Genomic DNA, 16,974 nt, shown 5'->3' on the forward strand with positions numbered 1-16,974 from the left:
GAATGAAGAGGAAAAAGGAGGGAAGAGAAAGGGAGAAAGAAGTGAGTAGGAGGGAAATAAAAAAGGAGAGAGGAAGGGAGGGAAGAAAGAGGGGGGAAAGTAAGTGAGGAGGGAGGAGGAGACAAGAAAGAGATGGATTAAGGGAAGGAGAGGACATGGGGAAAGTATCAATAGCACATATTAGACCATCCCTTGAGCATAGCAGACAGTGTGCAGGAGCCACCTGGTGGCAGATGGAGGTCATGTCGGGCTAGGGGGAGGGGCTGCTCAGACATATGGAGTTTACAGAGGAGAGACCCTCCTCAGTGCACCCCCACACACACAGCCTTCCATATTCCTAGAGGTCCAGACTGAGCGCCAAGGCAAGGTGGAGGCTCTAGCCAACCCCTAGCTCTCTGCAACTAGATAACCCAGCCCCAGACCTTCCTGCTGCTCTTGCTAAGAGTCAGTGTGTCTTGCTCACTCTCTTGATGCTACAGAGACCCAAGAGGCACCATTCCAAGCTTGTTCCTCTCCTGTTGGCTGGCAGACAGAGACTAACTTCTCCCCACCTATCTTTGAGCCTCCGCCACATCCCAGGAATCCCAGTCCTCTGCTATGAAATCCCTCCCAGCCCTGCTGGGTAAGATCCAGACCAGCTTCTCCTGACACTGAGAAGCTCCCCCTGAGCCTCCAGACTTCAATTCCCTGGAAGTTTCCTAAAGGCAGATTCTATCAAGTCTTGGTTAAAAAGTAGGGCCGTCTCTCAGATGAGGGGAGATGCATCCGCCAGGGGTCTGACCACTTGAGCTGGAAGGGGGCCTTCCCAGCTGTGCCCCCTCCCCACAGTGAGAAGCATCTATCCCACTGATAACCAAAGCTACTGGCTGTCACTTTGAATGACTAAATCTCCAATGAAAGGATGCATTTAAAGTTCTTTGGAAACATAAGAGCTCTAAGATATAAATATTAATAATCATTGTTATGGCTCTCTCAAAAGGAAGGAAGATACAGTGTCTGGTACTGCAGGGAAGGGGAACCAGTTTAAGTAGAACACTAGAGAGAAGAAAAGGAAGACACTCATTTGACAGTTCCTTCCATGACTTTTCCAACTCTAAATCACATTGTATATTCTTTTAAAAACCCTTTAAGGCATTTATTATGTAATTTTGTGCTGTAATCTGTGTTCATAGTATATCTCCCTATTAAATTGGCATTTCCTGAAGGCAAAGATCCTGACTTGGTAAATTTTGTATCTATCCTAGCACCTTATACAGGATTCTGTTCATAGGAAGTGATTGGTAAATGCTGAATGAATGAATAATGAATGAACAATGAATGAATGAATGATAGAACAAATTCAGGATGAAATCAAGAACTTGGATCAGTATGGGACAATGCATGGGGCACAGGATTTGGATGATAATTCCTACACTAGCTACTTCACAAAGTTGTACTCTGAAGGTCTCCAAGTGTGATAGAAATGAGTTATAATTGCCAACATTCTTTCGAATCCTTTTCTCTGTGTTTTTGAGAGGGTCTATCCCTAAGCTGATTTGGACAGGGAAGATGGAAACAGAAAAGATGCTACATGGAAAATTAGGAAATTATGGTTTTAGTCTGGCTAAAGGTTAGAAATTCATGCTCACCAGTAAAATAAAGGAGATAAATCAACATTGAGATCTCTTCCAGATTGAACATTTGTTAAGAATCTTCCTGCCTATGTCCTCACATATTGTGGTACCCCCAGAACCCGGAACTAAAAATAGATTAATCTTTTTAAAAATATTTGTATGTAATTTCCTTAAGGATATCCTTGAAAAATTAAGTGATTAGCAAAATCCATGCTTACTTTGGAACTAGTAGTAGAAGAATGAATACTAAAATAAACATCATATCATGAGGCTTAAAAATATGTCACTGCATGATGATGAGCTTTGTAATCCCATTTTGTAAAAAAGTCTTGCTGGTTTCAAAGGAGTTGCCTCTTCAAGGATACATAAGGGCAATGGCAGCTTCAGATTCCAGCTAAGACCAGAGTCCAGAAATGTAATTTGAACAAATTAGTCAGTTATGACAACTGCAAAGATTTGGGTTGTTGTTGTTTATTTTTTGAGTTGGTTACTTGCCTCCATGTGGAAGGAGGATACTTGAATCCCCCCAAAATCTACATGTGACTATAATGCAAAGCACAACACTTGATGTTCCTCTCAATTACACAAAGACTTCTCATAGATCTGTCTGAGGTCTTTTACAGGGCATATGAGGTGCTAAATAAATACTTGGGGAAATAACATGTTCGAGTTGAAAAGAGAGCTTAACCATCATCTAATCCCGACAGAAAATTAAGGCTCAGAGAGAGAAGAAGCAACCTGCAAACCACAGCAAGAGAGGAAGACATTGGTGAACTAAAAGTTGGATTTCTTGACAATAGTTTCTTTGTGATTGTACATGGCTTTTCCCTTCACCTCCAACTTTCCACAGCAGCCAGGCACTCAAGCTCCCTGAAGTCTCTCCTTTTCCAGGATCACAGCTCCTTTGGTCTCTAATGCAGAGATGAAAGTAGATGGTTTGCAACTGCATGCTGACTCACTCTATTTTATTCCTGACAGACTTTGTAAGAGGAAAAAAAGTAGTTCACATCATAAATTCCAGTCCACCTTCACCACCAATCCTATTCACTCTAACAAAGTAGTTGTTCATTAGGGTCCAAGAGACTCTTTTTCTAAAATGAGAATACCCTTGGAAAGAAGTAAGAATCATTGACCCTTAATGTAAATTACTTTATTCTGCTAATCTCTAGACACCTGGTCATTACTATTTAACATTGTATAAACCACGAGAGGAAATTTTGGAAAGGAGGACTTACTGTTTGGGAAAGACCTGGAGATTCAATATAGCCAAAGTGGAGCATGGAATCACTATTTGTCTTAGAACCAGAGCAGATCAGGCAGGAAGTAGAAGAGACTCAGAAAAGGAAACAGAAATCAGAAAGGGCTACAAAGAAAAACTTTGCCTATTTTGTTTTGTTGGGTGGACAATTCTTACACTATTCCAATAATTCTTAATATACAAGGACTTGTCCTCTATGGGACTGAAAGTTATTGCAAAAGTTTCCCCAGTGAAGATCTTTATTGCTATTATCTATTAGTCTCCCTGATTTCTTTGGGGTTCCGTACATCTTACAGTCTTTTTTTTCTGATCCTATCCCTACCCTCTTACTTGAAGATTTCACTATATACACTAAGAATCCCTCGAAAATCCTGACTTCTCAGTTCTACAACCTCCTCTTCCTCAATCCCCATGACCCAGAGCGTTTCTCCATTTTGGCCAAGGACAGGCATTGTTATTCATAACATATCACATCATCCCATTCATAAGTGCCAGCTTTATGACTTCAAACTTCAAAGTCATAATCTCCTGCCATTCCATGTCACCACTTATTCTTCCTAAACCGATTCTTTGTCTTTACCTCAATTCTATTCCTTCCATTCTCACCTAGTCCATCACTCCTTCTCTGGCCTAATGTCACCCTTAACAGTCTGAATCTTATAGTTTGTCAATTCCCCCTTAAATTGTTCTGCAGTCCTGACTACTTTGGACCCACCCTCTTACAAGTAGTCATGTTTTCAACCGTGGATCACCCCCAACCATCTGCCTTATCTACTCATACTTCCAGATGGTATAATACTAATGGAAGAATTCCATTCAATCAATACAGCAATTTATTAAGCATCTAACAAGTGCTAGGGATATAAAGACAAAAATTAATCAATCCTTAGCCTCAAGAAACTTCATTCTACTGAAAATCATAACTATGCAGACAGGAAAACTGCATAAGAATAAAATTCTTCTTTGATTGCTTCTCTACACCTTTTCACTAATTTGATATTCAAAACCTTTTTCTCTCTCAATTTCCCAATGATTCCCTCATTCTACTTTCTGTTAGAGATCATTACTTTTGCTTTACTGAAAATAGAGGCACCCATCATAATTTTCCTTATGCCCCCTACTCCAACATCTCGAAACCCCTCTCCATGTTCATTTCTTATATCCTCCTTTATTTTTATCATGACAAACACACACACACACACACACACACACACACACACACATATATATATATATATATATATATATATATATAAGAGAGAGAGAGAGAGAGAGAGAGAGAGAGAGAGAGAGAGAGAGAGAATCATAATTAGATCCAGGTTTGAAGTAGTTATAGCTTCAATCAATATCCCCTCATATGAAGATTTTAGAACTAAACTCACCAAACATAGGAGGAAATCATAAACATGGAGGAGTTATTGGTGTGAGAAAAGCTACCATAGTGGAGTCAGAAATACGGGCCAGTTTTGTTCTGGTCTAAACCTGGTTTGAAGTGAGCATGGCTGGTATGTGTACCTCCTCAAATGGAGGGAGAAGAACTTTTGTGTTCTTGGCACAGATGGAACAATTAGTACGTCTCTTAGTTCATTGGCCAATGAGTTAATGGTTCCTAAAATAATCTTCCTTCCATTATCAGTTCATTTAATAGAATTCTACCACAGTAAGAGGAATGAAATAGACAAATAAATCAAACATTCATCCAACACTGACTTTATCATTTATATGTGACTCAGTTTCTGTTTAAACCAGTTGTATAATCTAGGGCAAGTTATTTCTTTCTTAACCTCAGGTTCTTCTTCGGTAAAATGAACTGGCTATACTAGATGACTTCTGCTTTCCCTTTCAATCCAATGGTTCTATGAACACTATGAGTCTTTCAAAACCTTAATTTTTTTTTCCTTTTTGGAGTCAACAAGGGTTGTCCACAATCATCACACAGTTCATAGTATCTGATGCCAAACTTGAACACAGGTCCTCTGGACTCCAGGACCAGTGTTCTTTCAACCATCCCTCCTATAGGCCTCAAACTTACTTTTCTAAGACAGTAGAGCACATAGTCCACATGTAATTTTTGAATGCCTTCTCTTGATCATATGTGCCAAACTAAAAGTCTATACTTTGCATAAGATTCAAATAAGACTAAATTTCCATATACCTCCAAATTCATATTTTAATACATTTTAATAATTTTCTTATTGTAATGGGCTGAGGTTTCAGTTGATGCACTGAGGTCCCAAGTACGTGAGGCTAAATAGTAATTGGGCTATACTCTATTAATATACATGATTGGATAAAGAATGGCCCCCTCCCATTCTCCGTGCAAGTCCTGATGTGTTGCATAGGAAATGACAATTTTGGTGGGTGGAGGCAGAGAGAGACAGGAAGAGAAGATGGGAGAGATTGAGCCTGGGTTCCATACTCCTAGCTGCTGGTCATGTGGCTGCTGGTCTAGTTAGCTTCTTGACTCAGCTACACACATTGCTATTGCCCATTCTCTTCCACCTCGGATCCTTCTTCACTGAGAATAAAGACTGATGATTTTCCCCTAACCTGAATTCCTGACTCCGGCTGATTTTAAAATACACGATCTTCACATCTTATACTATAAATTATGTTATATTATAAATTTAATACATTTTAATAATAAAAATATAAATTTTAACTCTGAGTAATATTTTACAGAAATTATTCATAAAATTTAGAAATGGAATCAGTTCAAGGTATGAGTACCTTTCTAATTAATTCTTAATCATTACAATAAATACTCCAGTACTTCAATAGGTCTATGATTTGTTTTATTTGTCTGCTCCTGTCAATGATATAGATTATAATATATCCATCCATATCTTCTTATCCCACTTGATTCTTATCTATGTCTTCCCCAAAATGTTTTAAATTGTATCTATCCAATATGCTAGAGTACTTCCTCCAGGCTCTTAAATATTCCATAGATACACATAAAATACTCAGACATTTGCAGGCTTAGCTTGAACTATATTACTGACCCACCTCATTTTCTCCTCATATATTATATCACTGCTCTTACAGAAGTCAACATTAGTAAGATGCTACAGACTATTCACTATCTAGCATGTTTCTTTCCACTGACCTTTAGGTCAGATACAATTTTGCTTCTACAGAGGCTAACATTCCATTATATGTATTATTAGCAATACCAGAATAAAATCAGTATTAAAACAATGGGGATTTGTGTCAGAAAACAGCTTGAGATTATTGAGAGCACTGCACAATTTCCAAATAAAATTCAACCTCACTGTTTTCCTCTTTATAGTGATTAGCAAAATGCCTGGAACATAATAGAAGCTGAATAAATGGTTGTTGACTTGACTTGCCTATTCAAAATATACATACTGATACCCTATCTCCACAGGTTATATATGGGTTTCTCAACCAATTGGATGTCATACTATGAGCAACTATCATATTCATCCATCTGGTCCAAGTTGATTGTTTTGCTTACCTCTTTTGAGAAGCCATGGATCTCATTAAGGAGTTCTTACAATATTGTAGGACTTGGTGCAACATAGTATCTTCCACAAGTAAGAATTTCTGTAAGATCTCATTATCACTGTCTCATCATTACCTTCTTCAATTTAGGCTCTTTGGAAATCTTCTGTGACAGTTCATTTGATTAACATACATGTTCTATCTTATATTCATTTGTATCAGTGAACAGAGAACTATGAAACATAGTTACCTCTAAGGTTGTATCCATCTTGTATTCTTATATCATTTTAAGTGTTTCAGAGGCATCTTTTTATAGGTAACATCTATGACTTCTTTTTGTTCTGAAATGTGTTCAAAATTAAGAAAGAAAAGAAGTCAAAAGTATGTGGATTGCATAGAATCCTTATGCCAGCATGTAATGAATATTTTCTTTATTAGAGTTTTGGAGTACTGGAAATATCCATTTCCATTATCAAACAAAAGATAAATTGACTATATATTAACTGAAAGAAAATAATTGTTACTGACTTAGGAGTCATCTCTAAAGCATTTATTTGTATAAAACTGTAGAATATTTGGAGCAAAAGTCAAAAATCAACACTAAATTAGGAGAAAAGGAAGATAAAAACTATGCGCAATTACAATTTATCCAACTACTTTATTAACTATTTTAATGTGATTTTTCTCAATTAAAAATTCTTTTTTATGCACTTTTATCTCTACTTCATTGGAAAAGAAAAAAAGAAAAATCTATTCCTATTTATTTTCAAAATTTGTGTCATCTACAGCATGATTTTTTTCTCTTTGTATTTTGTTGAACCTAATTGTTTTTCATAATTTCAGTTTCTTGAAGGTTTTTTTCTGTTTCCTCATATAGCTAATAAATATCAAGCTAAATAAATTCTTATCTTGGCCATACCCCAAAATATATATGTCTTTCTCCATACTGAATCTATTACCTTTCTGTCAGAAGACACGTAGTATGCTTCATCAACTGTCCTCCAGAATTGTTATTGGTCATTGTGTTGATCAGAGTTCTTAAGTGTTGCAAAGTTATTTGTTTTTACAAGGTAATTGCTATTCTATAATTGGTTCCCCTGTTTCCACTCACTTTACATTAGTTCGTAACATGTCTTCCATGGTTTCCCTGAACCTGTCCATTTTTTTCCATTTCTTTTGACACAATGGTATCCCACTAACATTCATGTACCATATTTTTTCCAACCATTTTCCAATTGTTTTCAGTTATTTTACACTACAAAGAAATGCAAAAAATATGATCTTTTTATTTGATCTCTTTGGAATATAGGCCAAGTAGTAGTATGGCTTGGTCAAGGGGAATACATAGTTTAGTAACTATTTGAAACCCAAACTATTTAAACTAAATATTAATTCTGAAAAATTAGAAATAGATAAAGGCAAAGATATTGATTCTAATTAGTACTGATTCTAAAGAACTCAATGCCTCCATGGATGCAGCCCCAGATCTAGAATCAAGAAGACTGAATTCAAATCTAGCCTCAGGCATTTCCTACTTGTGTAATCCTGGGCAAGCCAATTAACTTCTCTGCTTCATCATATATAAAATGGTGATAATAATAATACCTACCTCCCGAGGTTGTTGTAAAGAATCAAATGTGAAAATAATTGTAGGGCACTTAAAACAGTGCTTGGCATAAAGTAAATGCTATATAAATGTAGCTATTATTATTATTTTCCTTTCTCGAGGAAGTTTAGCTGATGTAAAATAGTTGTGACCATTGTGAGGCTAAAAAAGAGCATAGAAATCACTTCAATAAGTACTTAATTTCCTTGTTAAGATGACAACTGCTGTGGCTATAATTGTAGATATGGACATCATGGACAATATTGCTCTGAGTATAACCTCACTTGCAAAACATGACATTAAGCCTCTGCATAGCATAGATCACCTTTCAAAATAGTGAAAAATAGTATCACCATACCAAATAGTATGGAAACAGAAAAATGAGTCTGCAAAAAATTTACCATGAGATACACTCCAATAATATTTATAGATAAAGCTGTAAGGAGAACAATAACCCAAAGAAAAAAGAATATATTTGTCAATATTTTTATGATGTTCTATTTACATAATTGATGGCAATAGAAGCACCACTTTTAGATTTTCCAAGTGAATAACTGATGTGCTATATGAGGAAGCAGAAAAAAACTTTCTTTTTTTTATTTTTTTATTTTATTTAATAGCCTTTTATTTACAAGATATATGCATGGGTAACTTCACATCATTAACAATTGCCAAACCTCTTGTTCCAATTTTTCACCTCTTACCCCCCCACCCGCTCCCCCAAATGACAGGATGACCAGTAGATGTTAAGTACATTAAAATATAAATTAGATACACAATAAGTATACATGACCAAAACGTTATTTTGCTGTACAAAAAGAATCAGACTCTGAAATATTGTACAATTAGCTTGTGAAGGAAATCAAAAATGCAGGTGGGCATAAATATAGGGATTGGGAATTCAATGTAATGGTTTTTAGTCATCTCCCAGAGTTCTTTCGCAGAAAAAACTTTCAAGAAATTGAAGTTATGAAAAACAATTAGGTCCAACAAAATACAAAGAGAAAAAAATCATGCTGTAGATGACACAGTTTTGAAAATAATAGGAATAGATTTTCAAGATAGCTGAAAAAAGGGTTAGATACAAAAATTGTGGAAAAAAATTGAAGAAATTATTATCAGAAAAATATATCAGCAAATATTAGAAATATTATAATATATTTATAAGAATGAAAGACAGGGATGTACAAGGCCATCATTATTCAAAATTAAAGAAAAGAATAAGCAGATTTACAGAAACAATTTTATACAAAAGACCTTACCTTCACAATCAAACAATTAACTGAACAATGAAGAAAACATGTTAAAACAACGTATTTGTAAAGAAAAAAAAATCAATTTAATTTAATAGAGCAAAATGCAACTTTAAAATCTCACAAGGTGTATCCCATGCAAATACTAAGATAATCTACGTTTTTTTGACATATCTTAGTTATAGAGATCACTTAGTGTGTATTTTTATTTGAAATGGTTTTAAGTCAGTGGTATAGGTAAAATTCCTTTCCTCTTCCAAGTACTGTCACCAATCATTGAACTCCTAGTGAATACTGTAAAAAGACTACATCCACATCTATGTTGAGAGCAAGGAGGGAAATTAGGGGGTTAATATGACTGACAATTTTAAAAAAGGAACAAGTATAAGACAAATGATACAAAAACTTTTGGGATTTTCATTTTGTTTGTTTGTTTTGTAGTGCCTCCTCTCCTTCCCCTTCCTTTGCTAAATTTATGTTAAGTAGCTCCTTTCTGTAGAGAGAAGAATTCTTGTAGACACAAGTTACTCCCTGTAACAATGAATTATACAATATTTGGAATGACCACTTTTTTTAAAAAAAAATAAAGTACAATTAGAGTTCTGAAGACACATTATAAAACATTAGGTATATTTGCCTCCAACAAACTTAGATTGGTTGCCACCATTCCAGTTTTTAAATCTTGAGTGGAGCCAAGAAACATTTAAATAAAGCCATGTCAATCTCACCTCTTTTGTAGAAGGGTGGGGAAATATATCACACCTTTTTTGAGGAAAAAAAAAAACAAACAGAAACAGTCCATTTAGAAGTCTTTTGTTGTGGACAACAGAAGGCTCAGATTAATCATACTCCTGCTTGGTGATCCACATCTCCTGGGAGGTGAATAAAGAACTAAGGTGGAGCCTCCAATCCAGAGTATTTACACTCAGTTGAAGCAATGACTGATTTTCACTGTGGGTAGGGGTAGGGCTGTAATAATCTTCTGCAACCTGTCAGCATGACAACAAACAATGTGGTATTAATATATAAATCCTTAGAGATTTGTCAATATTACACATTACAATTGAGTTAAAGGTAGTTTTGTAGATTCCAAAGAATTCCATACCTAAGAAACATGGTTGGAAGAGAGCTTCTGGGTACCTGAGCCTCTTGATGCCAATGGTAATAACCTGGCCATCAGGGAGCTCATAACTCTTAATCAGAGAAGAGCTAGATAGCATTGTCCATTTCCTGCTTTGTATGATTGGAAAGCCAATGTAGTAAGAACATAGTCTTGCAGTAAGGCCAAAGAATATTAAATGGGCAGAACAAGTTCTACAACAACATTCATAAAATATCAAAGGACCTAGAGAAAAGTCTCTAACTTATTGGGTAAGACCCCCTGTGTGGGATTTATGAGAATATCTGGACATTTTTCATTCTCTCTTCATATGGCTACTACTTATGTTCTGGCCCTCAGCATCTTTCACTTAGATATTATTACAGATTCTTAATTGTCCACTCTACCCTAAATTTATCCTTACTCCAATTCATTCTATATACAGTTGACAAAAACAGATGTAACCATCCAATTTCAAGTCATTCAACTCTGGGGGCTACCTATTTGCTATATGATAAAATTGAAATTCATCCATTGGCTTTACAATCCTACACAATTTGACCCCAACCTATCTTCTTAGCCTTGGGTGAATATTAATCCCAATTCAGCTCTCTACAATCCATGCAAACTAATCTTCTTTCTGTCTTTCATACATTATACTCCATCTCTCATCTCCATACTTGGCATTATTTCACTTGCCTAAAATCCATTCTGTCTTCATCTCTGCCTCATACAGTCTCTCTTTTGCTTTAAGACACAGCTCCAGAAAGTCTTTTTCTGATCCCACTTTGTAGTCCTCTCGCTGCAAAACTTCCTTGTATTTGACTACTTTGTATATGTTTGTATTTGTTCATTTTATATTAATACTGTGTACATTCTTTTCTTTATTTTTAAAGTTTTTATTTTCAAAATACATGAATAGGTAGATTTCAACATTCACCTTTGCAAAACCTTGAGTTCCAAATTTTTCTCCCTCCCTGTCCTCCATCCCTTTCTTTAGACAGCAAGTAATACAATATATATTAAACATGTGCAATTCTTCTATACATATTTCTACAATTATCATGCGGTACAAGAAAAATCAGATCCAAAAGGAAAAAATGAGAAAAAAAAACAAAAAGCAAGCAAATAACAACCAAAAAAGTGAAAATATTATGTTGTTATCCACACTCAATTCCCACAATCCTCTCTGAGTGCAGATGGCTCTCTTCATCACAAGACCAATGGAACTGGCCTGAATCACTTCCTTGTTGAAAAAAGCCACATCCAGCAAAATTGATAATTGTATAATCTTCTTGTTGCTGTGTAAAATGATCTCTTGGTTCTGTTCACTTCACTTAGCATCAGTATATGTCTCTCCAGGCCTTTCTGAAATCATCCTACTGATTGCTTCTTATAGAACAAGAATATTCCATTACATTCGTATATCATAAATTATTCAACTATTCCCTAACTGATGGGCAACCATTCATTTTCCAATTCTTTTGCCACTATAAAAAGAGCTGCTACCAACATTTTTGCACATGTGGTCCTTTTCCCTCTCTTTTATGATCTCTTTGGGATATGAATCCAATAGACACTACTAAATCAAAAGGTATGCACAGTTTAATAGCCCTTTGTGCATAATTCCAAATTGCTCTCCAGACTGGTTGGATCAATTCACAACTCTACCAACAACGTATCAGTGTCCCAGTTTTCCCACATCCCCTCCAACATTCATCATTATCTTTTCCTCTTACCTTAGCTAAGCTGAGAGGTGCGTGGTGGTATCTCATGCTGTGTACATTCTTATATGTATTTGTCTTGCATCTTGTAAAAATGATTATTTCCTTCTTTGCATTTGTTACCCCCAGTGATTAACATAGTACCTGAAATATAGTAGAGGCTTAATAAATTTAAAGGACACCAAAAGTTTTAGGAAACTTTAAAGTTTTGATAGATGAGAACTACATTAAAACTTTTGGGATATCCAATATATGTCATTTTGATTGATTAATTGAATATACAAATAGGAAGAGATGGCATAGATGTAGTATAATCCATGCTAGTGGAGAGAGTACCCACATTAATGAAATCACGAGTACACTAAAGTATCATGGATATAATTATTGCACCCATGCAAATATATGCAAAATACTCTGAATTTCAAAACAAAATGGGAAACATTGTTTCAAGGATTTTCCACCTTTGATAGCATCCTTAGGGGAAAAAAAGCCACTGAGGTTACTAAAACTTAAAAACATGCAGGCCACATTCTTGTGACCTGACTGCAATCATCTTGATTTAGTAATAGAACAGAAATATACCCAATGATCTAGAGACCAAGTGAGCCCTTCTATAATACTCTGCTGATATAGCTGGGCATTGTATTAAAACTGAGTTCAGCTGCTGTTTTCTTTTTATTATTATTATGACTAAAGTGTTTTGTCTCCCCATAGACAATCATCCACAGAATTTCATTTGTGAAAAATAAAGTCTTCTACTTAAAATACCTCAAAAGAGTACCCAAATCCCTTCAAACCACACATATACAAACTTTGAACCTAAAAGTTTGCTGGAATCATTTTATTCAAGATTTATTAAAAAACGCTTTGTTCCCCAGCTAATAAAAAATGTATGTCAAGTCTACATGCTCAAACTGAGAACAGTAGTTGGAATTAAACACCAAATCTCTAGAATAATTGTTCCAAAACTTTGGGAATGTAGTCATGTTAAATTAAGTCTGCTGGCACCTTTTAAAGCCTAAAGAAATCAACCCAATCTTTGTTTAATGCATTATACCTTTCTAGAGTTGATAGAGATCTCAAAATGTAAGCATTTAAAAACTACCATGTCTTTGAATGTTAGTGAACATCACTATTCATTACCTGAAACACTTCTTTGTCATTATTTCTCAATTTAGTCATGAAAGGATGGAACAAAATATATTCCTATGACTAAAATTCCTGAATTTTTATCGGCAAAAAGCAATCACAAGGTTATTTCTAAGTGTCTAGTCACAGAACATTTTTCAAGATGTTACTCAACAAATATAGAGTTGTTTATTTCTTGGTTTTTCAAAATTAGTCTTAGTTAAAGCTTTCTGACTCTGGTTTTTACAACCTAAATCAAAAATGTGGTATAGTAGAAATACCGAGATGCATTGAATTTTCACTCTGCTACTTATAATTGTATGATTCCAGGCAAGTAATCTTCCATCTATAGAATGAGGATCAAAAAATATCTGCTTCATCTACCTCACAACATTTATATAAGTTTCTGGCCCTATGTTTGGTATGTGAATTGCAATTCTAATCAATATGAGTTCTGTATCCAGGAATGCAAATTTCAACCAATATGTATCTTTCCATCCTGGGTGATGTTTTCCATCCATGTTTTCCCATAATTTCTCTACAATTTACCCAATGCACCAGAAGTTTTCATTCGATTCATTTCATATTTTGTTGATAGTTCTACAGTACTAAGATTGTCAATATCTTTCCTCTTATTCCCACTTTAAGACTGGTCCACATTCTTTTCCTATCACACACATCCTAAATGAAATGTGTACTTTGTAGTGGAAAAAAAAGCATTTGATCTGGAGTCCAAAAGAATCTGACAGGCAGCTGTGCTACTTTTTACTTTAGGACCTATAGGCAAGTCAATCTCATTGAACCTCAATCTACTCATCAGTAAAATGAGAAGAGGGTTCTGTTATGCATGAATCAAAAGAGAAAGGTCCTATATACACAAAAATAGTTATAACAGCAGCTTTTATAATAGTTAAGAACTTAGTTTAATTTAATGTCTTTCCCTTTTTATTTTTTCTCCCTCATCTTTGGGTAAGAGAGAGAGCAGGAGAGATATATTAAAAAATTAAAGTGCAAAAATAAAAGATAATTTTTTTTAATTTGATGACTGATCTCCAAGGTTATTTCCAATTTTAAAATCCTATAGTATTTTGTGCCACCTTTCATGGGCAAGTTATTATCACCAATATGCAATAACATACTTACACCCTCCATTTATCTTTCCATTACTCTTTGGTTTGCATGCCTCCTGAGATCATTATAATCACTGACTATGATATCATGGCTATATCCCATCACTAGGTAAAAAAAATGTCCAAAAAAAAAAACTCTATTCCAATTAGAAGCAGGTTGAGATCACTGAAATTATAATACAATTTCATAAATGCAATCCAGTTCCATTTTCCTATTTAAATCTAGGTCCAGTTCATTCTTCTTCTGTAGATCCTGCCCAAGACAGAGGTATTAGTGGATTAACTCACTGGTTTGACTATCCAAATACATCACGATCTTGACAATGTCCAAGTCTTATCTGCTTGGCTTTTTCTGCATAGATTTCAAGCTTCATTTCACATGAGTGTATATGAGTTTCATTGAAGAGGTCTTTCTGTCTTTTGAAGATGAATGCAATAAGTTCAATATCAAATTATAATGAATATCTGGAGGATGTCACAACTTGTAGCAGATACTGTTAAACTGTTTTGTGTCCTGAACCCCTGTTGCAGCCTGGTGAAGCTTAGGCATCCCTTCTCAGAATAAAGTTTTAAGATGGATAAGATGCATAGGATGACAAAGTAAACAAATTTTATTAAAACATAGTTATAAAATTTTTTAAATAAAAAGTTGACAGACCCCAGGTTAAGGAAGCACTATTCAAGTTTAGAAATTTTACAAGACATCTTTAATGAGAATGGGTAACATCACTGGACAGCGCTCATTTCCCTGTTTCATTTTGTTTTGTTTGCTTTAATGGAGACCCATTGAACAAAGTTATCTCAGTGGTAGCATCTCTCTTGTAATCTTTTATGATCTTAACCTTTGAGGAGATTGCCAAAGGCTGTACTTTGGCTCACTGAGTCAATTTTTTTAATCAACAAACAAGCACAGCAGGATCTTGTATTCTTGATACCTCTAAGTCAGCTATGTGAGTATGAAGACGTGATTTGCAAAATAAAATCTTTTTAAGAAGCCCTGCCCACTTCATTTTCATGTTTTTCATCAAGAATTCCTTTTATTCATGCTGACACCATTGCTGTAATGAGTTTATAGAGATGAGAAAGCTGGTGTCCAATTCCGTAGTTGTTGATATCTTCTTAGGCACCTTCTGAGAGGAGGAAGAAGAAAAGAAAAGTGATATGTTTGTGTTTTTTTTCTCATTTGGGGGAAATCTTTGAAATATCTCAAATATCAATCACTAAATCCCTTTAAAATTGTGATACCTAACATTGATTTATCATATATGGATAGTATAGCATGAAAGGGCATTGATGGGACAAAATCTTTAACATTGAATGGAATCTCTACGTTACTAAGATCACAAATCCATCAAAATATCAAATTTTTGGTCATTACTAGCTGCTCTGACTTTCATCTTATTAAGTGCCATTTCTACTTCACACATAGAAAAATTGGGAACTAAGATGGTAGAATCCAATTATGTTTCCAATGTTCAGCAATTACAAGAATGTTATAAAAATGCTACTATATCTGTTCCATTTCTTGTTTACTTTTTGCCCCATTTTTTTCTGTAAATATCTAGATCATTCAACTGTTTCCTGCTATGCTTTTTCTAAGTTCATTTTCCCTTCAACTATTTTAACTGCTGTATTCAGTAATATTGCTCATAATATTCCTTCATCCTCTCCCATAATGCTTTGCAATGAATTTATATTTTAAACAAATGATCAGCATGACTACTACACCTTTCCATGTAACAAGGAGAGCAAGAAATTGTTTGGCAACTTAGGAACTAACTATATTCATCTGACCTCATTATGTTTTGTTGTTATTGTTCACTCATTTTTTTAGTTGTTAGCAACTGTCTATGAGGTCATTTGGGGTTTTCTTGGCAAAGATACTGGAAAAGTTTGCCATTTCCTTTTCTAGCTCATTTTACAAATCAGGGAAGTGAGACAAGCAGAGACCCTGTGTCCTGGGTTACACAGCTAGTAAGCATCTGTGGTCAGATTTGAACTCAGGAAGATATGCACTCTATCCACTGCACCTCCTAACTGTTCCTTTTTCATTATAATGAGTGTTTTATATTTGTTAGTCTTTAAAATCATGATAATTGGAGTCAATGCCTTTGCTCTTATTATTTCATATTGGATCTACTGAGCAGAGTTTTGCACACAAAGCCAGGGAGATGAGTGAAATTCTCCATTTGTTACAAAGGATTGAATATCAAAGATAGAGGAACCCATAATAGTTTGTGCAATACATTCCCTCTTCTCTAGCCCTTTTTTCTTCTTGGCTACTGGGTTCATTAAAGTATAATATATGCAAATATCTTATCTAGGGGGAATTCAAGTTTTATTATAAATCACACCCCTCAGGTTTTTCTCTCTCCTGCTTATTTTGTGTTTTCTCATAGAAAGAGAAGTCTATTGGTTAACTGCAACAGCTGGCTTTCCCACGAAGCACAGCACTGAATGCCCTGTTGGGTTTATTCCAGAGTAGCTATACCTTCCCAATCTCTAGCCCTTCTTAAATAATCATAACCAATGCAATCAGGCTAAAATAGTTTTATGTATCAAGGATGATGAACAAGAACATAGAAGGGGAAGGGAACAGAACTTTAAATGAGGAGAACTCAGCAAAGCAGATAAATAGCCATTGGTAATTTTCTGACTTCAAAGGGACAGAAAGTTTCCTCTTACTTAGATATAT

Source organism: Sarcophilus harrisii, chromosome 1 (assembly GCF_902635505.1).
Source record: "Sarcophilus harrisii chromosome 1, mSarHar1.11, whole genome shotgun sequence".
NCBI lineage: Eukaryota > Metazoa > Chordata > Mammalia > Dasyuromorphia > Dasyuridae > Sarcophilus > Sarcophilus harrisii.